A 24,985-nucleotide genomic window follows, 5' to 3' on the forward strand; every position below is an offset into this window, starting at 1 on the left:
GTGTTGTGTGATATGCCTGCTTGTTTTTTGTTTTCCAAATGCACACTCTTAACCTAGGAGCCTACAAGCTTCTCTATTTTCAGCCTGTCATCTTTTTGTGGTAAGTTTAGAAGCCCAAAGGGCTTAGAGGCTGAGTACCTTAAGACTTTACCATGTGTTTCTGGAAATAACGGGAGGAGGATGACCCCACATTCCAAACAGACGTCTCCTGGCCTGGGTCACCCCTTCCAGACCTCAACTCTGTGGGAACAGTGTGGCTGCTGTGTCTTCCTGTCTTGATTCTGGCTAGGAGATTAACCTGCTAGAAAGTCTACCATATTGTTTAAAATTGAAAAATGCGAAACCCCATCATTACTCCAACTTTTTATTTTGTGCCCTGTGCAATTTAAAATTATTTTTTAATGTTTATTTATTTTTGGGACAGAGAGAGACAGAGCATGAACGGGGGGAGGGGCAGAGAGAGAGGGAGACACAGAATCGGAAACAGGCTCCAGGCTCTGAGCCATCAGCCCAGAGCCCGACGCGGGGCTCGAACTCACGGACCGCGAGATCGTGACCTGGCTGAAGTCGGACGCTTAACCGACTGCGCCACCCAGGCGCCCCTGTTTTGTTTTGTTTTTAATCCCCCAACAGTCTACTCAAATCAGAATAAATGTCCATCCCATCCAGGGCCTTTAGCAGATCCAGAAGCTGGTGTCACTCCCATGAGTGATACCAATACTGACTCTACCAAAAGTGCCGAGAGGTACGAGGGAAATGCTCTGGCCATTTTCAGTTCTAAGTCTCTCCTGACACCCGCATCTTTCTGTACAGCACACTCTCCTGCCAATGTCTCTGGTTTCTGTGTCGTATGATATGTCTGCTTGTGTTTTTATTTCCAAACGCACAACCTTTACCGAATAGTCTACGGGCTTCTCTACTGTCCACCTGGCATCTCTCTGTGGTAAGTTTACAAGTTAAGTGTGCTTAGGGGTGAGGACCTTAGGGCTTTTCCAGTGTGTTCCTGGAAGGTGGATGATCCTACACGCCACTTGGAAGTCTCCTGGCTTGCCTCATTCTTTCTGGATCTCCTCAATGTGGCATCACTGCTCTTGCTGTTTCTTCCTCTCCTGTTTCTGTCAAGGGTTTTAATGTGTTCAGAAATCTGTGGATATCTCTACAATCTGAAAATGCAAACTCCCTTCACTGCAACTTATATTTTTGTATGTGTCATTTAGAGTGGTCTTAGACAGCATAACTTTCACATCCATGAGCATTCGATCTTTTTGTGGTAAACATGCTATCCAGAATCCCTTCAGGTGTGCCCTGGGTATGAACATTCTGAACTATAAGAGGTGACATACTTGTTGTAGAAAACATGTACTGAAAGTTAAGAATTTTGGAGAAAATCCAAAATTACCTGTGTGGCAAGTCCCCACCATGGCCTTCCCTTGTGTTCATATGAGCAGGTTCTGTTCTGTCCTGTTTCAGAGGTACAGGTAAAACACGGAAATTTACACCAGAAATCAAAGTGCATTTGTGTTAATTTTGTTAATTAGAATTTCAGCTCATTTTTTTAGAGGACAAAAGTACCCTGCAAATTTTACTCTACTTAAGCTGAGAAGTACCTCTGAATTAAAATAAATTAGCTGAACCCAATTAACATGTATAGGCGAAGTGTTTCTCTAAGAGCATGCTTTCTTTCCAGGTTCTCTGCAGGACCTCAGGATCCCTATCGCCCCATGTGTCTCTGTGCCACTGGATAGCACTTGCAGAGAGGAGGACACCCTACTGTCAGGAGAGCAGCAGATCGGGGACAGGCGGGGGCTTAGAGGCAGAGCTTTGAGCCACAAGGGCTATGATTCCATGGGTGGAAACTGGGACTGTCATTCCTTCTCATTCTGTAGTTCTTCACATACACAGTAAGCAGCCTTTGTGGTGGAGGGGGATGAAGGGTGGAGGGTGACCGTGGACTTAGATGTCTTCCTATGGGGAGTATGCTATTTTATTAATTTAGTATTCATTCCATAAATCCTCTAGGAAAAGAGCCTTTGCTGTTTTACATTTACAAACATGTGCGAACGCTGGTTTATCCCCATAGCATCCATTCCACACCCCAAAAGCATTAGTGGAACCCAAAGTATGGGTAGAGATTTTGGCGCTGATGCTGCCCCCTTGGAACCTGGTGGTGGGGAAACTGGCAGGAGATGAACACTGCTTCTTTGGGTTCCCACTTTTTGCTGGTGTTGATGCTTTGCTCTGTCCTATGAACATAGCTTTCCTTTCTGTTCCGCAGGCCATTATGTATGCAAGAGGGCCTGGTCCTTCCCCAGGATCGCCTTGCAGGCTGTCCCCCATGGACCACCCTTCACCACCAGTCACGGGCTATGGGCCACCTCCTCCACCAGCTCCTCCATGTACTAAATTTGGTAAGATGACCTGAACTGGATGAGGGACTGATAAAGCGTATTAGTCTTCTTGGTGAAAGACTTGGTGGGAATGATGTAGGGATGTTTGTGAGGACTTGGCAATTCAACTGCAAGCCTGCCTGAGGACAGTGTCACATACCTCAAGTTTCTCGGGACATAGTGTACAATGGGCTGTGTCATTTCCCTGTAATGAGGTCAGCTGTAGGTTTCTCTTGTCAAAAAGAAAGAGGAGTTTTACACAAAGGCAGACGTACCGGGAGCACTGGTGCCTGTCTTAGACACAATGTTTTGAGCTCTGTGAAGGATGAGATGCACCCCTAAGTGTAGGTGCCTCAGATGTCCCGTCTGAAAGGGGGCACATGCATTATATGACACAGACCTTGTGGTCACCATAGTGGAAGTACCAGTGAAGGATCCAGTGCAAAAATGGGGGAACTTGAATCACGCAGGAATAGAAAGGAAGTTGAGCACAGTAAGCTGAGTTTGAGGAGGTGCAGAGGGGAGGGCGTTGGGGTCAGTAGATGCAGTTGGAAGCCATTCCTGGCCACAGCCTGAGCAGGGAGCATGAGGTCCACACGGAGCTGCTATGTGGGATCACTCTCAGTGCACAATGCAGTGTTTATCTCCAAAACGTCAGTGCTGCCAAAGTGCACCTAGGCAATCATCTAAATGGACTGTTTTCTCCCTGGGTTTTCTAAAGGCTCTGGATATTTGTGGGAAAAAATGCCCGGCAGATATGGGAAGTTTAACTTGGTCTTACGGAAATGCTTGTCCAAGTTCATATCCCTCAGTGAAACTAAAAGTGAAGAAAGGACCTAGGTCAGCTGAGTGCCTGAACTGGCTTTCAGCCTGAGTCAGACTCCAGTGGGTCAACCTACAATTCAGGATTGACCAGATGCCACCCCTGCTGGACCCCTGTCATCACCCTGACTACAGCTTTCCATCTCCTCAAACTTCTCTCACAATATCCCAAGGTTTTTCCTGTGTTCCTGCTGTCTCAGCCCTAATACCAGTTCTCAGTGGGACCTACACAGAGCCTCAGCTTTGTTTTCTGTGAAACAGGGGTAATATTTGTTCCTAAGGACATTATGAAAAGAAGACATTGAATACAGAATGCATCTGCAAAATGTCTGGGAAGTGTCCACTCACCCTTCTCACAGTTTCAATTAAGATATCTCCACACAATGATCATCAAAAAAAGACAGTCATGGAAGTTCATTAAGACTGTTAACACCTCAGCCCAGGGATTGGCAATTGCCCTTTTAAACAGTAAGACAAGGTCCCTCATTTTTCTATTAAAATTTAGGCCCTACCAGACAAAGAAAGAAAATTATGAGAACATGTACATTCAGAGATCTAGGTCTGAGATATGAAGACAATCATTTTCCATCACATATAATCTCACGGATGCAGCCACACACTAATGTGTTCATCTGAGGCCACAGATAAACTACAGAAAACAGAATGCATGTAGGAAATATAGGATCATACAAAAATTACCCAAAATCTCTTAAATCTCTTTGCCTTATAAGACAACTATTTTGAAATTTGAAGAGGACTGTGCAAGGTGACAGACTATGGTGATTATATATTTTAAAAAGGTGTGAGAGGGGCGCCTGGGTGGCTCAGTCGGTTGAGCGTCCGACTTCGCTCAGGTCACGATCTCGCGATCCATGAGTTCGAGCCCCGCATCAGGCTCTGTGCCGACAGCTCAGAGCCTGGAGCCTACTTCAGATTCTGTGTCTCCCTCTCTCTCTGGCCCTCCCCCCATTCATGCTCTGTCTCTCTCTGTCTCAAAAATAAATAAATGTTAAAAAAATTTTTTTTTAAATAAAACAAATAAAAAAAAGGTGTGAGATCTGCCTGAATGCGTTCCCTGCCCATCCTGTCCCCTCCACTCTGTTCTTCCTAGTGTCCCCAATACACCTTTCACCATTCTATGTCAACGTCTGCTTCTAGGAGGATCTACTCTCACTCCCCATCGATGCATATAGTGGGGTTCCTGTACACACGAGTAACAAACTGGCAGAAATGGTGGTGATGGAGGATAGAAGCAAGGTCACCCTCTGTGCAAGGGAGCCCGAGGGAGTTTTCCGGGGTGGTGGGAACTTCCTGTATCTAGATTTATGGGGTGTTTGTGCTTATTTACTTTAGAAATATTCACTGACTCCCTGGTGCCTCGGGGTCATATAGACAGGTATCTGCCCCTAGGAAATGGCTGAGTTCTAATGGTGGGGAAGGATGAGGGCCCAGCAGTGATGGTGGGAGAGGAGTGAGGAGGTCACAAATGGAGTCAGACCCTCGCCCAGGATGCCAGGTCTCCCCAGACAGCACCACATGCAGGAGCGCTCTGAGGAGCAGAGATTTCTTGATCAGACCCGTGAACTAAATAATCCCTGCAGTTTTCTTCACTGAGGGATGGCCAGAGCAGAGGCCAGCAGCTGGAGGACGCCCTGATCATGGCTGGATTGGAGCAGTGGGCCTGGGGGATTGAGTCAGAGAAAGGGAAGGGCACAAGGTAGCAACAGGGAGTTTGAGAGACAAAGGGTAAGGGAGAGAAGGGGACTTTCTCTACTGACTGCACCCACATTTCTGTGTGAACAAAAGGGGATTCCTGTCTCCAAGGGTAGGGAAGAGGGCTGGCAAAAAGAGTTAAATTCTCAGCTCAAGTGCCCAGGGTATCTGCCTTGCTCTTGAGTACCTAACACAGGAAGCCTGTGCTTGCTGTCATAAGTGGAACTGCAGCTCATGCCATTTAGTGAAAATCAATCCAGTTATGAAGCCCTCATCATTAAAGTAGTGCAACAAAATTACATGAACAGAGTGATACAAGAGAGATTAAAGTCCAAAGGTAGACCGAATGCAATACTTACAGGAATATAGACTATCAGAAAAGAGGTATCCCAATGCAGGCATTCAGACATCAGGGCAATATCTGAAAACGTAAAAAAACTTTCTTCGTTACCTCAAAAGAAACATTTAAGTTAGACGCAAAGGATTATGATTTAAGGTTTAGAGAGAAACTGTATAACTTCATGGTGCTGTAGGCATGAGATCAAGTCTCATCAAATTATACCCTTTAACTTGAGGCTATTTTTATATGTAACTTATACCTCATTAAAGAGAGTTTTAAAACATAAAATACTAGAAGAAAATGGGTGAAAACTCCTTTCTAATCCTGAAGTGCATGGGTAACAGGAGTCTGTCTGACCATGTCTCAAAAATCCAAAATAGCAAGACATTTAAAAAATTAATAATTGCAGAGTAAGAGGACCCTGAGTTCGCCCTGTCCCATGTTTCAAACTACATGACATCCACGTCCAAGTCCATAAACCACACAGCGATCCAACGAGTGGCAGACCAAACTCTACACCTAAATAGAAAGAAGCTGCATCTGAAAGGTTAGGAAGGTCAGAAAGGTGGAGGGCGGCTGCCTGCAGGGAGGGCAGAGAAAGTGAGGCCTCACACCAGGGAGCTCACACAGGGAAGACTAATCCTCATAACATTTGGCTTTAAAACAGAGAGGGGCCAAATTCCCTTGAGTTTAGATCCTGGAGCTTTGGAGGTCAGCTGACTCAGCACTGGGTGATCCAGGAGGGTGAGGGATAGCCAGGTCCCTGCCTGTGTGAAGAGGCAATGTAAACGTGGCAGTTTACACAATGCGGAGGCAACAGGAGACAGAACTGTTCGTGCTGATTTCTGAGTGTGTTGGGGGACTTCTCCAACCACTGGGTGTGTTGGGGGACTTCTCCAACCATGAGGATGCTCACAGGCACCATTCTTCTCCCCCACCCCCACTCCCAGAATAAGCCCAGAGGCACCTACCAGGGGGGGGTGAGGCTGCACAGACACTTGTTAGCAGTGCGCCAGTCCCAAGGGTTCACTGGGGGACTCACCCACTCCAAGCCTGCTGGTATCAGGGCAAACTTTGTTAAAACCACAAGGGCACCCTGTCTGGCCAGCCACATGCATAGCTGCCACAGGACGGTGTGCACATCTGCACCACACCCAGCTGTGGTTCAATAATCACAAATCAATCAATGTGATACAATACATCAACAGGACAAAAGATAAGAACCATATGATCGGGGCACCTGGGTTGCTCAGTCCTTTAACAGTCCTATATCAGCTCAGGTCATGACCTCATGATTCGTGAGTTTGAGCCCCGCGTCAGGCTCTGTGCTGACAGCTTAGAGCCAAGAGCCTGCTCCAAATTCTGTGTGTGTCTCTCTCTCTGCCCCTCCCCTGCTCACGCTCTGTCTCTGTTAAAAATGAATAAACTTGAAAAGAAAAGAACCATACAATCATTTCAACACATGCAGAAAAAAAGTATTTGACAAAGTACAACATCCATTCATGATAAAAAACCCCAAAAAGTAGGTTTAGAGGGAACATACATCAACATAATAAAGGTCATCTATGAAAACCCCACAGTTAACATCCTCCTTAATGGGGAATTTCTGAGAGCTTTTCCTCTAAGGTCAGGAACGAGACAAGGATTTCTACTCTCACCACTTGTATTAAACATAGTACTGGAAGTCCAAGCCACAGCAATCAGACAAAAAATAAAAATAAAAAATAAAAGGAATCCAAATCAGGAACAAGTAAAACTTTCACACATTGCAGATGACATGGCACTATATATAGAAAACCTTAAGGAGTCCACCCAATAACTGCTAGAACTGACAAATGAATTCAGCAATGTCACAGGATACAAAATCACTGTACAGAAATCTGTTGCATTTCTAGACAACAATAATGAATCAGTAGAAAGAGAAATTAAGAGAACAGACCCATTTACAATTGCACACCAAATAAAAAAGACACCTCACCAAATAAGAAGATACATATGAATAAATCTAGCCAAAGAGGTGAGCGACCTATGTTCTGAAAACTTTAAAACACTCATGAAAGAAATTCAAGATGACACAGAAATGGAAGGACATTCCATGCTCATGGATTGGAAGTACAAATATTGTGAAAATGTCTATACTACCCAAAGCAATTGATACAATGCAATCTCCATCAAAATACCAATAGCATTTTTCACAGAACAAGAACAATCCTAACAAAAGACCCCAATCTTCAGAGTAAACACCCTGTATGTGAAGTGATAATTATGGATGGCATTATGCTTCTGGATCTTCTATTCCAAAAGATATGAACTCCAGTCTACTCATTTGAAAACATTAGTCATAGCCAAACCAAGAATCATCCTACAAAATACATTCTACAAAAGCACCTCTCAAAACTTCGCAGATAATGAAAAATAATGGAAAATTAAAAAAATATCATGGCCAAGTGGAGCCCAAGGAGACAGGATGACTGAATGTAATGTGCCAGCTTACACATTACAGATGAGTCTGGAACAGAAGGGGTTAAACCTAAGAAATCTGAGTAAAAATATAAACTTTAGTTAATAATACATATCTCTTCTAGATATTGATTGCGATAATGTACAAACAGATATGACATCAATAACCAGAAAACAGTCTGACGTATGTGGAGACTCAGCACTATCTTCCCAAATTTTGGTAACTAGAAACCCATTATGAATTAAAAGATTATTAGTAATCATGGTTTTATTTTTTCAACACATTATATTATGTAATTAGTCCTACTTTTAGTTACTAGTGATTGACATTTGCCTATTCTTATTGTTCTTATTATTGTTTTATTTAAATAATTGCATTCATGTTACAGAAAACTGAATAATACAAAATGATATGCAAGTTATAGAAACATCTACTTTACATACTTGAAGATAATAACATATGTATATGCCACTTTATTATATGGTTAAGTGGTTTTCTGATCTTGAATGAGCATGTTATCGAATGGCTTTCCATAAAGATGGTTATCGTAGATAATAAACCACACTCAGATTTTACAGGATGTACTTTATATCATGCCTGAACATTAAAAAAAAAAAAGCACAAATGGCCAGATGAATCATTGTGACTTGCTCTCTTATTCTAAAGAATCCTTGCTTTAATATTTTCATGCATATTTTTAGCAGGAATACAACAGAATCAAATATTTCTAATTCAAAAAATATCCAAAGATTAGAAGAATGATAGTGAGTTCAAGGGGTTTCAGAAGGAAAAGATGTGACCATGAAGTGGCAGTCACAGGCAAGCAGCTTTCTCTGAGCCACTTACACAGGTTTGCATGAGTGGATGTCCATCACAGCATGTGACTTGCCAAAGGGTAAGACCCAGAAGTACAAGAGGGAAAGACAACGCTTTAGGAAGAGGTGACTTGGAAAGGGTGCTTCTGTGCCTACGTGATGGCTCAGCAGCCTGGCTTGGGGTCCCTGGGTCAAAGGCTTCAAAAGGCTAGCAGTAAACTTAGACTCACAAAGATCTTAGTAACTTGGATCAAAGTAACTTAGACCCACAAAGATCTTAGAGTCACAGAGTTGATCTTCATCTATGATTAGGAGATGGTCACAGTTTCACAGGATATGAAAATCGGGCCAGCAGTAGGTGGCTAAAATATTATTTAGGGCTGTATTTCTAATAAAAAAATGGATGTGTAAGAATTCGGGTTTGGAATATTAAGAAAAATCCCAGGTCCCTCATGGAGTTACTTATGTTAAGGCCCCACATCACCAAACCTAGTTTCATTCCTGCAGGAATGTAACATTTAACCAGTCAACATAATTGCCTAGTCAGTACTAGAAATTTTACTGATATACCACTGCCATTCCCTCAGGGAGGCAATCTTGCCTAAATAAGGTATTCCATGCCACTAATTTTTTAATTTTTAATTTAAGTTTATTTATTTTTAAAGAAACAGAGAGCGCATGAAAGGGAGGGGCAGGGAGAGAGGGAGAGAGAGAATCCCATGACAACGAGGTCATGATCTGAGCCACTATCAAGAGTCAGACACTTAACCAAGCCATCCAGGCACCCCAAGGATGTGGAGTTTTAAGATTAGCAGGTTTGGCTGGGACACAGCCCTGAGAGCACTGCCCTACTCCTAGAGAGAAGGCAGCAAACAACTTGGGGGCAGGTGGCATGGAAACAGTGATCTGTACAATGCCTGGTATACAATGTCTGGTGCACACAGTGGGGAGATTATACACTTCTTGGAGAACACCCCTGAGAGGCAGTGTTCAAAAAGATGACCGTCTAGGGACAAAGGAGCTGGGTGGCACCATTTCCTTCCTCTGACCCCCGGCATAAACACAGAGCCACCTGCTGGAAACAAGGCAATTCCCACGCTGGCTGCCTAACACACTTACACCAAGCCATACCCCACCCTCTGGTCTGGTGAGACTGCCCTTCTAGGTCAAGCTTGCCTCAGTCCCAATGGAGCTGGCCGCTTCCCCCAGAAGAACAGCAGAAGCCCCTGACCACACCAGCTCTCTTGACCAGACAGTTCTGCAGGGCTTCACTTCTAGTGGCAGTCATTTCAAGTCTCATTTAACAAGCAGATCAGAGCAGACTTAGATAAAACTCAGCACATTCTGGCCAAGGACCATACATTGCCCATACAACTGGCCTGAAGGACAGTGCAGCCAGAACACAAAACAGTGCACGCAACACACAGCAGAGACACTCCCTGAAGTTCCAAGCCCTGGACACTAGATGGCATCCTCTTCATAAAGCCATTCATCGCACAGGCAGGTAACATAAGGAGCTTTTGTAACACAAAGGCAAATACTCAGCCAAAATGCCAAGACAGGAACCCATCCCAAATGAAAGAAGATAAAGTCATGGCCAGAGAAGTGGAAGGAACAGTTCCAAACTCATTCTATGAGGCCAACATTGTCTTGAGTCCAAAGTGGACAAAGATTCCACTAAAAAGGAGAACTACAGACCAATTTCCCTGATGAAACTGAATGCAAAAATTCTCACAAAAAATAAGCAAACCAGATCCAACAATACATAAAAAGAAGTATTCACCATAATGAGGTGGGTTTTTTTCCTGGGATGCACAGCTGATTCAATATCTGCAAATCAAGTGATGTGATACATCACATTAACCAAAAAAAAAAAAAAAGGATAAGAACCACATGATTCTCTCAATAGATGCAGAAAAAGCATTTGACAAAATACAGCCTTCTTTCTTGATGAAAAAAACCCTCACGAAAGGAGGGATAGAAGGATCATGCCTCAACATCATAATGTCCATATGTGAAAGTCCCAAAGCTAATAGCATCTTCAATGGAGAGACACTGAGAAGCTTTCCCCCTAAGGTCAGGAACATGACCAGGACTAAAACATAAATTAAAAAAAAAAAAAAGAAACAGTACAAGAGATGAAGATGGACACTATCTCATAATAAAGGGGACAATCAAACAATAAGATCCAACGATTGTAAATTTTTATGCATCCAACATGCAATCGCCAGATATATGAAAGAATTAACAACAAACATAAAGGAACTCATTTATAATAATGATAGTGGAGGAATTTAACACATTACTTACATCAAAGGACACATTCTCTAACAGAAAATCAACAAGGAAACAATGGTTTTGAATGACACACTGGACCAGATGGGTTTAACAGATATATTCAGAACACTCCATACTAAAATGGCAGAATACACATTCTTTTCAAGTGCACATGGGACATTCTCCAGAATCGATCACATTCTAGGTTACAAATCAGGCCTCAACAAGTACACAAAGATGAGATCAGACCAAGCATCTTTTCTGACCACAAAACTAGGAAACGTGAAGTCAACCACAAAAAAAAGGGGGGGGGGAGAAACCACAAATAAAGGGAGGTTAAACAACATGCTACTAAATGAATGGGCCAACCAGGAAATCAACGAGAAAATACACTGAAACAAATGAAAATGAAAATACACTGGTAAAAACTTTGGAATGTGGCAAAAGCAGTCCTAAGACAGTATATAACAATACAAGCCTACCTTAAAAAGCAAGAAAAAATCTTGAACAATCCAAACTTACAATTAAAGGACTGATAAAAAGAACAATCCAAGGCTAAAGACAGCAGAAGGAAGGAAATAATAAAGATTAAAGCAGAAATAAGTGATATAGAAACAAAAAACAGTAGACCAAGTCAGTGAAACCAGGGGCTGGTTCTTTGAAAACAGTAATCAACTTGAAAACCTCCTAGCCAGACTTATCACAAAGAAAAAAGAAAGAATTTAAATAAATAAAATCACAAATAAGAGAGGAGAAATAACAGTCAACACCACAGAAATACAATTAGAAGACAATATTATGAAAAACTAAATGCAAACAAATTGGACACTCTGAGAGAAATGGATAAATTCATAGAAACACATAAACTACCAAAAGTGAAATAGGAAGATATAGAAAATCTGAAACCAGAAAGAAATTGAATCAGTAATTTAAAAAATATCTCCCCAAACACAAGAGTTCAGGGCCAGATGGCTTCACTGATGAATTCTACCAAATATTTAAGGAAGAGGTAATATCTATTCTTCTCAAATTATTACAAAAAATAAAAAAGAAGGAAAACTTACAAATTCATGTTATGAGACCATCACTACCCTGATACCAAAACCAGATAAAAACGAAAACTGGGGCGCCTGGGTGGCTCAGTCGGTTGAGCGTCCGACTTCGGCTCAGGTCATGATCTCACAGTCTGTGAGTTCGAGCCCCGCATCGGGCTCCGTGCTGACGGTTCAGAGCCTGGAGCCTGTTTCGGATTCTGTGTCTCCCTCTCTCTCTGACCCTCCCCCGTTCATGCTCTGTCTCTCTCTGTCTCAAAAATAAATAAATGTTAAAAAAATTTAAAAAAACGAAAACTGCAGGGGCACCTGGATGGCTCGGTCGGTTGACTTTCCAACTCTTAATTTCTGATTAGGTCATTATCTTACAGTTCATGGGTTCAAGTCCCACATTGGACCTGCGCTGACAGTGCAGAGCCTACTCAGGATTCTCTCTCTCCCTGTCTCTCTGCCTCTCCCTCACTTTTATGTACTCTATCTCTCTAAGTAAATAAATAAACATTTGAAAATATGTTTTTAAAAATTTTTAATAGAAGTGAAGGCCAATACCCTGATGAGCATGTATGCAGAAATTCTCATTAAATACCTTCAAATGAAATTCAACAATACATTAACAGAACCATTTCCCATAATCAAGTGGGATATATTTTTGGGCCGCAAGGGTGGTTCCACACGCACAGATCAATCAACATGATGCACCACAGTAAGAGAAGAAAGGATAAGAAAAATAAGATGCTTTCAACAGATGCAGAAAAAGCAACTGGCAAAATGTCACATCCATTCATGATAAAAACCCTCAGCAAAGTAGATTGAGACTCAACACACCTGCACATAATAAAGTCATCTATGAAAAACCCACAGCTAATCTCATCCTGAATGAGGAAAAATTAAAAGCTTTTCCTCTAAGGTCAGGAACAAGACAGAGATGTCCCCTCTCACCACTGTTATTCCACATAGTACTGGAAGTCCCGGCCATAGCAATTAGACAACAAAAAGAAATAAAGGAATCCAAATCAGCAAGGAAGAAGTAGAACCTTTGCTATTTGTAAATGACATGATGCTCCATACAAAAAACATGAAAGAATCCCATAAAAATTGCTAGAATTGATATATGAATTCCACAAGTCACAATATACAAAAATCAATGTACAGAAATCTATTGCATTTCTATAAACAAATCACGAATTAACAGAAAGAGAAATTAAGGAATCAATCCCATTGACAGGTGCACCAAATACCACAAGATACCAGGAATAAACCTAAGCAAAGAGATGAAAGGCCTGTACTCTCAAGGCTATGAAACGCTGATGAAAGAAATGGAAGATGACACAAAGAAATGGAAATACATTTCATGTTCATGGATGGGAAGAACAAATACTGTTAAAATGTCTACTCTCCTCAAAACAATCTATACATGTAATGAAATCCCTATGACATTAACAAATTTTTTTTTAATATATGAAATTTATTGTCAAATTGGATTCCATACAACACCCAGTGCTCATCCCAACAGGTGCCCTCCTCAATGCCCATCACCCACCCTCCCCTCCCTCCCACCCCCCATCAACCCACAGTTCATTCTCAGTTTTTAAGAGTCTCTCATGGTTTGGCTCCCTCCCTCTCTAACTTTTTTTTTCCCTTCCCCTCCCCCATGGTCTTCTGTTAAGTTTCTCAGGATCCTCATAAGAGTGAAAACATATGGTATCTGTCTTTCTCTATATGGCTTATTTCACTTAGCATCACACTCTCCAGTTCCATCCACGTTGCTACAAAGGGCCATATTTCATTCTTTCTCATTGCCACGTAGTACTCCATTGTATATATAAACCACAATTTCTTTATCCATTCAACAGTTGATGGACATTTAGGCTTTTTCCACAATTTGGCTATTGTTGAGAGTACTGCTATAAACATTGGGGTACAAGTGCCCCTATGCATCAACACTCCTGTATCCCTTGGGTAAATTCCTAGCAGTGCTATTGCTTCCTCATAGGGTAGGTCTATTTTTAATTTTTTGAGGAACTTCCACACTGTTTTCCAGAGTGGCTGCACCAGTTTGCATTCCCACCAAAATGCAAGAGGGTTTCTGTTTCTCCACATCCTCTCCAGCATCTATAGTCTCCTGATTTGTTCATTTTGGCTACTCTGACTGGAGTGAGGTGGTATCTGAGTGTGGTTTTGATTTGTGTTTCCCTGATGAGGAGCGACATTGAGCATCTTTTCATGTGCCTGTTGGCCATCCTGATGTCTTCTTTAGAGAAGTGTCTATTCATGTTTTCTGCCCATTTCTTCACTGGATTATTTGTTTTTCGGGTGGGGAGTTTGGTGAGCTCTTTATAGATTTTGGATACTAGTCCGTTGTCCGATATGTCATTTGGAAATATCTTTTCCCATTCTGTTGGTTGCCTTTTAGTTTTGTTGGTTGTTTCCTTTGCTGTGCAGAAGCTTTTTATCTTCATAAGGTCCCAATAGTTCATTTTTGCTTTTAATTCCCTTGCCTTTGGGGATGTGTCAAGTAAGAGACTGCTACGGCTGAGGTCAGAGAGGTTTTTTCCTGCTTTCTCTTCTAGGGTTTTGATCGTTTCCCGTCTCACATTCAGGTCCTTTATCCATTTTGAGTTTATTTTTGTGAATGGTGTGAGAAAGTGGTCTAGTTTCAACCTTCTGCATGTTGCTGTCCAGTTCTCCCAGCACCATTTGTTAAAGAGACTGTCTTTTTTCCATTGGATATTCTCTCCTGCTTTGTCAAAGATTAGTTGGCCATACTTTTGTGGGTCTAGTTCTGGGGTTTCTATTCTATTCCATTGGTCTATGTGTCTGTTTTTGTGCCAATACCATGCCGTCTTGATGATGACAGCTTTGTAGTAGAGGCTAAAGTCTGGGATTGTGATGCCTCCTGCTTTGGTCTTCTTCTTCAAGATTACTTTGGCTATTCGGGGCCTTTTGTGCTTCCATATGAATTTTAGGATTGCTTGTTCTGGATTTGAGAAGAATGCTGGTGCAATTTTGATTGGGATTGCATTGAATGTGTAGATAGCTTTGGGTAGTATTGACATTTTAACAATATTCATTTTTCCAACCCATGAGTACTGAATGTTTTCCCATTGCTTTATATCTTCTTCAATTTCCTTCATAAGCTTTCTATAGTTTTCAGCATACAGATCTTGTACATCTTTGGTTAGATTTATTCCTAGGTATTTTATGCTTCTTGGTGCAATTGTGAATGGGATCAGTTTCTTTATTTGTCTTTCTGTTGCTTCATTATTGGTGTATAAGAATGCAACGGATTTCTGTACATTGAATTTGTATCCTGCAACTTTGCTGAATTCATGTATCAGTTCTAGCAGACTTTTGGTGGAGTCTATCGGATTTTCCATGTATACTATTATGTCATCTGAAAAAAGTGAAAGCTTGACTTCATCTTTGCCAATTTTGATGCCTTTGATTTCCTTTTGTTGTCTGATTGCTGATGCTAGAACTTCCAACACTATGTTAAACAACAGCGGTGAGAGTGGGCATCCCTGTCGTGTTCCTGATCTCAGGGAAAAAGCTCTCAGTTTTTCCCCACTGAGGATGATATTAGCTATGGGCTTTTCATAAATGGCTTTTATGATGTTTAAGTATGTTCCTTCTATCTTGACTTTCTTGAGGGTTTTTATTAAGAAAGGGTGCTGGATTTTGTCAAATGCTTTTTCTGCATCGATTGACAGGATCATATGATTCTTATCTTTTCTTTTATTAATGTGATGTATCACGTTGATGGATTTGCAAATGTTGAACCAGTACTGCATCCTAGGAATGAATCCCACTTGATCATGGTGAATAATTCTTTTTATAAGCTGTTAAATTCGATTTGCTAGCATCTTATTGAGAATTGTGGCATCCATATTCATCAGGGATATTGGCCTGTAGTTCTCTTTTTTTTTTTTTTTTTTTTTTTTTTTTTTGCTGGGTCTCTGGTTTGGGAAACAAAGTAACACTGGCTTCATAGAATGAGTCTGGTAGTTTTCCTTCCCTTTCAATTTTTTGGAACAGCTTGAGAAGGATAGGTATTATCTCTGCTTTAAATGTCTGGTAGAATTCCCCAGGGAAGCCATCTGGTCCTGGACTCTTATTTGTTGGGAGATTTTTGACAACTGATTCAATTTCTTTGCTGGTTATGGGTCTGTTCAAGGTTTTGATTTCCTCCTGTTTGAGTTTTGGAAGTGTGTGGGTGCTTAGGAATTTGTCCCTTTTTCCAGGTTGTCCAGTTTGTTGGCATGTAATTTTTCATAATATTCCCTGATAATTTCTTGTATTTCTGAGGGATTGGTTGTAATAATTCCATTTTCATTCATGATTTGATCTATTTGGGTCATCTCCCTTTTCTTTTTGAGAAGCCTGGCTAGAGGCTTATCAATTTTGTTTATTTTTTCAAAAAAACAACTCTTGGTTTCGTTGATCTGCTCTACTGTTTTTTTAGATTCTATATTGTTTATTTATGTTCTGATCTTTATTATTTCTCTTCTTCTGCTGGGTGTGGGGTGTCTTTGCTGTTCTACTTCTAGTTCCTTTAGGTGTGCTGTTAGATTTTGTATTTGGGATTTTTTTGTTTCTTGAGATAGGCCTGGATTGCAATGTATTTTCCTCTCAGGACTGCCTTCGCTGCATCCCAAAGCATTTGGATTGTTGCATTTTCATTTTTGTTTGTTTCCATATATTTTTTAATTTCTTCCCTAATTGCCTGGCTGATCCATTCATTCTTTAGTAGAGTGTTCTTTAGCCTCCATGCTTTTGGAGGTTTTCCAGACTTTTTCCTGTGGTTGATTTCAAGCTTCATAGCATTGTGGTCCAAAAGTATGCATGGTATGATCTCAATTCTTGTATACTTATGAAGGGCTGTTTTGTGACCCAGTATGTGATCTTGGAGAATGTTCCATATGCACTCAAGAAGAAAATATATTCTGTTGCTTTGGGATGCAGAGTTCTAAATATATCTGTCAAGTCCATCTGATCCAATGTATCATTCAAGGCCCTTGTTTCTTTATTGACCATGTGTCTAGATGATCTATCCATTGTTGTAAGTGCAGTATTAAAGTCCCCTGCACTTACCACATTCTTGTCAATAAGGTTGCTTATGTTTGTGAGTAATTGTTTTATATATTTGGGGGCTCGGGTATTCGGCGCATAGACATTTATAATTGTTAGTTCTTCTTGATGGATAGACCCTGTAATTATTATATAATGCCCTTCTTCATCTCTTGTTACAGCCTTTAATTTAAAGTCTAGTTTGTCTTATATAAGTATGGCTACTCCAGCTTTCTTTTGACTTTCAGTAGCATGATAGATAGTTCTCCATCCCCTCACTTTCAATATGAAAGTGTCCTCAGGTCTAAAATGAGTCTCTTGTGGACAGCAAATGGGTCTTGTTTTTTTATCCATTCTGATACTCTATGTCTTTTGGTTGGCGCATTTAGTCCATTTACATTCAGTGTTATAGAAAGATATGGGTTTAGAGTCATTGTGATGTCTGTAGGTTTCATGCTTGTAGCGATATCTCTGGTACTTTGTCTCACAGGATCCCCCTTAGGATCTCTTGTAGGGCTGGTTTAGTGGTGATGAATTCCTTCAGTTTTTGTTTGGGAAGACCTTTATCCCTCCCTCTATTCTAAACGACAGATTTGCTGGATAGAGGATTCTTGGCTGCATATTTTTTCTGTTCATCACATTGAAGATTTCCTGCCATTCCTTTCTGGCCTGCCAAGTTTCAGTAGAGAGATCCGTCACGAGTCTTATCAGTGTCCCTTTATAATTTAGAGCACATTTATCCCTAGCTGCTTTCAGAATTTTCTCTTTATCCTTGTATTTTGCCAGTTTCACTATGATATGTCGTGCAGAAGATCGATTCAAGTTACGTCTGAAGGGAGTTCTCTGTGCCTCTTGGATTTCAATGTCTTTTTCCTTCCCCAGATCAGGGAATTTCTCAGCTGTGATTTCTTTAAGTATACCTTCAGCACCTTTCCCTCTCTCTTCCTCCTCTGGAATACCAATTATGCATAGATTATTTCTCTTTAGTGCATCACTTAGTTCTCTAATTTCCCCCTCATACTCCTGGATTTTTTTATCTCTCTTTTTCTCAGCTTCTTTTTTTCCATAATTTTATCTTCCAGTTCACCTATTCTCTCCTCTGCCTCTTCAATCCAAGCTGTGGTCATCTCCATTTTATTTTGCAGCTCATTAATAGCACTTTTTAGCTCCTCCTGGCTGTTCCTTAGTCCCTTGATCTCTGTAGCAATAGATTCTGTGCTGTCCTTTATACTGTTTCCAAGCCCAGCAATTCATTTTATGACTATTATTCTAAATTCACTTTCTGTTATATTGTTTAAATCGTTTTTGATCAGTTCATTAGCTGTCGTTATTTCCTGGAGGTTTTTTTTTATGGGGAATTCTTCCATTCCGTCATTTTGGATAGTCCCTGGAGTGGTGCGGAACAGCAGGGCACTTCGCCTGTGCTGTCTTGAATAACTTGCATTGGTGGGCAGGGCCGCAGTCAGACCTGATGTCTGCCCCCAGGCCACCGCTGGGGCCACAGTCAGACTGGTGTGTACCTTCTCTTCCCTTCTCCTAGGTGCGGGATTCACTGTGGGGTGGCGTGGCCCATCTGGGCTACTTGCACACTGCCAGGCTTGTGATGCTGGGGATCTGGCATATTAGCTGGGGTTGATCGGCCAGGTGCACAGGGGCGGGAGGGGCAGGCTTAGCTCCCTTTTCCTTTGGATATCCGCTTCGGGATGGGCCCTGTGGCACCAGGAGGGAGTCAGACCCGCCGGAGGGATGGATCCGCAGAAGCACAGCGTTGGGTGTTTGCACAGTGCACGCAAGTTCCCTGACAGGAACTGGTTCCCTTTGGGATTTTGGCTGGGGGATGGGCGAGGAAGATGGCGCTGGCGAGCACCTTTGTTCCCCACCAAGCTGCGCTCTGTTGTCCAGGGCTCAACAACTCTCCCTCCCATTGTCCTCCAGCCCTCCTGTTTTCCGAGCAGATCTAACTTATAACCTTCCAGATATTAAGTCCCGCTTGCTGTCAGAACACACTCTGTCCAGCCCCTCCACTTTTGCAAGGCAGACTCAGGGTCTCCTCTTTGCCAGCGGGCTGCCTCTCCACCCCGGCTCCCTCCCGCCAGTCCATGTAGTGCGCACCGCCTCTCCACCCTTCCTACCCTCTTCCATGGACCTCTTGTCTACACTTGGTTCTGGAGACTCCGTTCTGTGAGTCTTCTGGCAATTTTCTGGGTTATTTAGGCAGGTGTGGGTGGAATCTAAGTGATCCGCAGAACGTGGTGAGCCCAGCGTCCTCCTATGCCACCATCTTCCCAGAAGCCTCCAACAAAATATTTTTCACAGAACTTCAATGAATAATCCTAAAATTTGTATGGAAACACAAACGACCCCAAACAGCCAAAACAAAACTTGTAGAAGACAAGCAAAGCTGGAGGCATCACAATTCCAGACTTTAGGTTTTATTACAAAGCTATAGTGATCAGAATGGTATGGTACTGAGGGAAAACACACACACACACACACACACACACACACACACACACACACACAGATCAATAGAATGGAAACCCAGAAATGAACTCACAAGTATATGGTCAAAGTGGGAAAGAATATCCAATGGAAAAGATAGTCCTGGGGTACATGGGTGGCTCAGTCACTTAAGCATCTGACTCTTGCATTCAGATCAGGTCATAATGTCAGGGTTCATGAGTTTGGACCCCACGTCAGTGCAGAGCCTGCTTGGGATTCTCTCTCCTTCTCTCTCTGTCCCTCCTCTGTATTCTCTCTCTGTCTGTCTGTCTCTCTCTCAAAAATACAGATGGCCAACAGGCACATGAAAAGATGCTCAACCTCACTCATCATCAAGGAAATACAAATCAAATCACACTGAGATACCACCTTACACCAGTCAGAGTGGCTCAAATGGACAAATTAGAAAACTACAGACGCTGATGACAAGGATGTGGAGAAACAGGAACCCTCTTGCACTGTTGGTAGGAATGCAAACTGGTGCAGCTCTCTGGAACACAGTGTGGAGGTTTCTCAAAAAATTAAAAGTAGAGGTACCCTATGACCCAGCAATAACACTACCAGGAATTTACCCAAGGGATACAGGAGTGCCGATGCATAGGGGCACTTGTACCCCAATGTTTATAGCAGCACTTTCAACAAGAGCCAAATTATGGAAAGAGCCTAAATGTCCATCAACTGATGAATGGATAAAGCTAATGTGGCTTATATATTCAATGGAATACTACTTGGCAATGAGAAAGAATGAAATCATGCCATTTGCAGCAACATGAATGGAACTGGAGGGTAGTATACTGGAGTGAAATAAGTCAGAGAAGGACAGATATCCTATGTTTTCACTCATATGTGGATTGTGAGAAACTGAACAGAAGACCATGGGGGAAGGGAAGGGGAAAAAATAGGCACAGAGAGGGAGCGAGGCAAACCACAACACCCTTAAATACAGAGAACAAACTAAGTGTGAATGGGGGGGTGGGGGAGAGGGAAAATGGGTGATGGACATTGAGGAGGGCATTTGTTGGGATGAGCAGTGGGGTTGTATGTAAGCCAATTTGACAATAAATTATATTCACAAAATAAACAAACATAAAAAAAGTCTTTAACATATGGTTTTAGGAAAACTAGACAGCAACGTGCAAACAAACATGGAACACTTTCTTACAACATACACAAAAATAAATTCCAAATGGATGAAGACCCATGTGTGAAACCTGAAACCACAAAAACCCCAGAGGAAAACACAGGCTGTAACTTATTTGACACTGGCTGTACCAACTTCTTTGTAGATACGTCTCGTGATGTAAGGGAAACACAAGCAAAAATAATGGGACTTGATAAAAATAAAAAGCTTCTATAACAAAGGAAACAATAAACAAAATTAAATGTAACCTACAGAATGGAAGATATTTGCAAACAACAACTGATAAAGGGCTGGTATCCAAAACATATAAGGTTATACAACATCCAAAAAATGAGAAATCCAATTAAAAATGGGCAGGAGACATGAAGAGACATTTTCCCAAAGAAGACACACAGATAGCCAAGAGACTCATGAAAAGATGCTCAACACTGATCATCAGGGAAATACAATCCAAAAGTACAATGAGATACCACCTTACATCTGTCAGAATGACTAAAATCAATGAATGACGAAACCACACGTGTTGCCAAGGATGTGGGGAAAGAGGAACCCTCTTGCATGGCTGGTAGAAATGCAAACTGGTGCAGCCACTCTGGACAACATCATGGAGATTCCTCAAAAAATTGAAAAGAGAACTACCTTACAATCCAGCAATTTCACTACAAGGTGTTTACACAAAGAATACAAAAATAATACTTCAAAGGGATACATGCACCCTGATGTTTATAGCAGCATTTTCTACAGCAGCCAAATTACAGAAATTGCCCAAGCTTCCATCAACTGATGAATAAACTGAGACGTAGTATATGGAATGGAATATTATTTAGCCATAAAAACATGAAATCTCATCATTTGCCACGAGGTGGATGGAGCGAGAGAATGTTATGGTGGGTGAAATAAGCCTGTCAGAGAAAGACAAATACCAGGTGATTTCACTAACACGTGGAAATGAAAGAAAACAAAGGGGGGGAAAAGGAGACAGTAACGAACAAACAGACTCTTAACTAGGAAACAAACTGAGGGTTTCCACAGTGGGATGGCCGGGGGGGGGGGGGGGGGAGAGGAATGGATGAAACAGGTGATGGGGATTAAGACGTGCACCTGGGATGAGCACCCAGTGACGAGTGGAAGTGTTGCTCTATATTGTACACCTGAAACTAATATTACACTCTACCAACTGGAATTTGAACTAAAAAATAACATAAGGTTAATGACACCTACCTACCAGGTTTTCTGTAGTTTTCAATCACTTCCCTATGTGGGAAAAATAACCATGAAATTTTTTAAAAGCATGTATGATGTGGGGGACAGTCTGTGCCCTTACCTCGGTCTCTGGTTCCAGCAGGACTCGGAAAGTGGGTCCCAGCTCATTCTTCTAGACGGTCCTGAGACAAGTATTTCATGTTTTCATGTCTTAACTGAATGCAGCTCCCGTTCTTCTGAATTTCTGTCAGGATTTCTCCCCAGAAACCAGCCTGAATCTGGAACAAACCATCCACGGCATCTATGATGTGATGTCATGAGACCCCTCGATCCACGGGTCCTTTAGTAAAACACATCTTGTTCAAATACTGTCTGGGAAAGTGAGGAATGAAACTCGGGAACAGCCCACAAAATGCAAGGGCCTGTGCTGCTGACCGACTGGCCAGTGCCCAGGGAAGCCACCCAGGGCCCTCTCCTCAACACTCAGTGCAACAAGGCAGCTTCTCTCTGGCGACTCAGGAGACACCAAGTTGCTGCAAGGCTCCCAAGGTCTCCCCTGGAGAGGGCGGCAGTACCTGCTGGAAACGCAGCTCTGGTCTCTGTCCTCAGGCAGTGGCAGAGGCCCTGAGAGCTCTGGGAGCAACAGAAGCCCTTCCTGCTCTGAGGTGCCCTGGGTCAGAAAAGCTCACGGGGCGCCCTCTGCCGGCTATCACCGCGCATGGAGAGGAACCCGCCCCTCCCGGTTTGTGGTGCTCGCACGCCCTCTGCTGGCCACCATGGGAAGTCCTGCAATGCTGAAGGCCATGGCCGCTCAGCTGAGGCATTGAAGTTGCTCTGGGCAACATAGCCTGTTCTCCAGATTGGGATGGATCTTAGTGATAGGGCCTGGGACACAAAGAAATCTTTTCCTTCTCCTTTCTTGCAAGTGAAGAATTAAACCAAATTTATTAATAGAATGACATCATTTGTAATGCTTTAAGCAATGTTCACAGAAAAATAGCCCACCAATTTACACATGCTGAACAAGAGGTAATTGTGCTTACCACCAAAATACTTAGGTTAGATAAAAAATTGACACCTTTGAGAGAGAGATACTGGCTTCCATCTATGGAACGAATAAGTACTGGGGATACAAGGTAGAGCCAACGGAATAGAGTCATTCCTGCAAAAATAGTGTGGCACGCTTTCATGTGATAGCTACACTTGTGGTTACATACAACATATTTACAGACATATGGAATCACGAGGATGTATGCCTAGAATTAGTACAAGAAATGTGTCAACACTATTTCACCCAAAAATGTGCCAAGGGGGGGTGCAGGCGTGCCACCCCTCCATCACTGTCACGCCTGCACCAGCCCCCAATAGCGATGGAGGAGTCTCATGCTTGCACCCCTTCATTGGCGATGGAGTTGCGATGCCACTATCAAATCTGATGCTTCCTGAATGGCTCTTTTCACTTTCACAGCTGAAGAAGCCAGCATCTGTTAGGGTTGGGGTCAGGGGTTAGGGTTAGGGGTTAAGGTTAGGTCACACTTGCGCCACCCCATCGGTGACGGAGGCGTGTCACGTGTCACGCTTTCATCTGCAACCCATCATTGGCAATGTAGCAGTGATGCCGCTTTTAAATCAGATGCTTTCTGCGGCGCCTGGGTGGTTCAGTGGGTTAAGCGTCCCATTTTGGCTCGGGTCATGCTCTCTTGATATGTGGTTTCGAGCCCTGGGTTGCCCCTGTGCTGGCGGCTCTGAACCTGCAGCCTGCTTCAGATACCGTCTGTCTCGCTCTCTGCCCCTTCCACACTTGTGTTCTGTCTCTCTCTCAAAAAAAAAAAAATGTACCTAAAAGCATCTTAAATCAGAGGTTTCCCAGATTGCTCTTTTCCCTTTCATTCCTGAAGATGCAGGCATCTGTCTCACCCATTGTTCTTTTGTTATCTTTGGGATAGGTGACGACATACACCACATTTCCCCAGCCAGCATCGGGGACATGCAACATTTCTTCTACCGGCCGGCCACCTCTCCTCCACTGTGACACTGCATTCCTCCAGCTCATTCTACATCCTCCCAGAAACTGGACTCTAACTCTGGACAGCAGCCCCGTCCCATCGTCTTCTGATGGTATTTCAGTAGGTTCTTCATTCACATCTTTGGTTACCTGAGTGTCTTCTGACATCTTCTCTTATTTTTCCACTGGGCCACGGCTAGGACGCCCGACAGGGAACCCGAAGCAGCGAGGGATCCAGAAGCAGCCCAGCTACCGCTTGGCTCTCCCAAAATGGTCACCTTGGAACTCTTTATAGAAGAGGAGAAAACACCACTGCCAGCGCCACCGTTTAATAACCCTGGACTTAATGTGGAGCAAACAACCACCCACCCCCAAAAGGAAACTCTGGCAGAGTACATGTATAGTACCTACGGCATTGATCAAGTATTTTGGATCAATAAGTGAGGTTGTACTTTTGACTGGTAAGTGCAAATCTAAATCCCTCGGAGCAGATTTTATTCTCCGAGGTCACCCCAACTTAAATTGTTGGCCCATGGGGAGATTTGTTGTCCCTACTGGTCGTGTTGGTGTGGGCTCTTTGGGCCAGTGAATTAAAGCTCCATAGGGCTTTCTTGTCTTCTCGTCCTATTCTTGCTTCTTCACGGGAAGGTCAGTTTCACAGGTTGGAAGTAAGAGACAGTAAAACCCTCACGTGGCCATTCTTACTAATCTCTATTTAGGGAACAAGTGATTTGCAGGTCAGGATACCAAGGCCATTTAATGAATGTCCCCGGGCAGGCAGTGCCTCTAACACTAGAAATGCTAGAGGTGATGTTTTTGGTGAACAGGCAGGGTTTGTGTTTGCTGAGATCCTTTTACTTGGTTTAATCTTTCCTTGATTGCATACCTGTGTTGGGTCAACAATTGGTTTGATATTTAGTTTACAGTTAGGTTATTTTCATTTTATTGTTAACTAGCAGTGGTTATCCCCTCTGATATAAGCTTATGCAAGGAGAAATATTTCTTGTTACTCATACTAGCATTATTGCTTCTATTGTCAAAGTAACCCACTATTAAGTTAGGAGTTGGGCACATATTTTTAGTACTCACATCTGAAGATCGTATACCAATGCCTGAGCCCTACTACAAGAGCTCATCACCACATCCCTAACAGCTGCCTACGGTATGCCAGTCATATTCTTTGCCCTTCTAGGGCAGCCT

General features: G+C 42.6%; 1 protein-coding gene and 1 long non-coding RNA gene across 6 annotated transcripts in view; one reads left to right on the forward strand and one right to left on the reverse strand.

Annotated features, from left to right (window-relative positions):
- Positions 1 to 24,985, forward strand: part of LOC123383548 (transport and Golgi organization protein 1 homolog) — a 355,976-nt gene that overhangs the window by 309,768 nt on the left and 21,223 nt on the right. For 4 of the 5 annotated variants that reach the window (XR_006593373.1, XR_006593371.1, XR_006593372.1 and 1 more), the window contains 2 exons: positions 1,688 to 1,901; positions 2,276 to 3,517. The exons of the other annotated variant lie outside the window; for it this stretch is intronic. The gene's annotated coding sequence lies outside the window, so the exon portion shown is untranslated. Of the gene's footprint in view, positions 1 to 1,687; positions 1,902 to 2,275; positions 3,518 to 24,985 lie in introns of those variants that run through there. 5 annotated transcript variants of the gene reach the window in all.
- Positions 563 to 22,463, reverse strand: LOC123383553. The gene is made up of 4 exons (XR_006593383.1): positions 22,356 to 22,463; positions 21,902 to 22,058; positions 5,282 to 5,343; positions 563 to 1,461 (listed from the first exon to the last, which is right to left on the reverse strand). It is a non-coding gene; the product is annotated as an uncharacterized LOC123383553 (long non-coding RNA).

Source organism: Felis catus (genome assembly GCF_018350175.1).
Source record: "Felis catus isolate Fca126 chromosome A2 unlocalized genomic scaffold, F.catus_Fca126_mat1.0 chrA2_random_Un_scaffold_37, whole genome shotgun sequence".
Lineage (NCBI taxonomy): Eukaryota > Metazoa > Chordata > Mammalia > Carnivora > Felidae > Felis > Felis catus.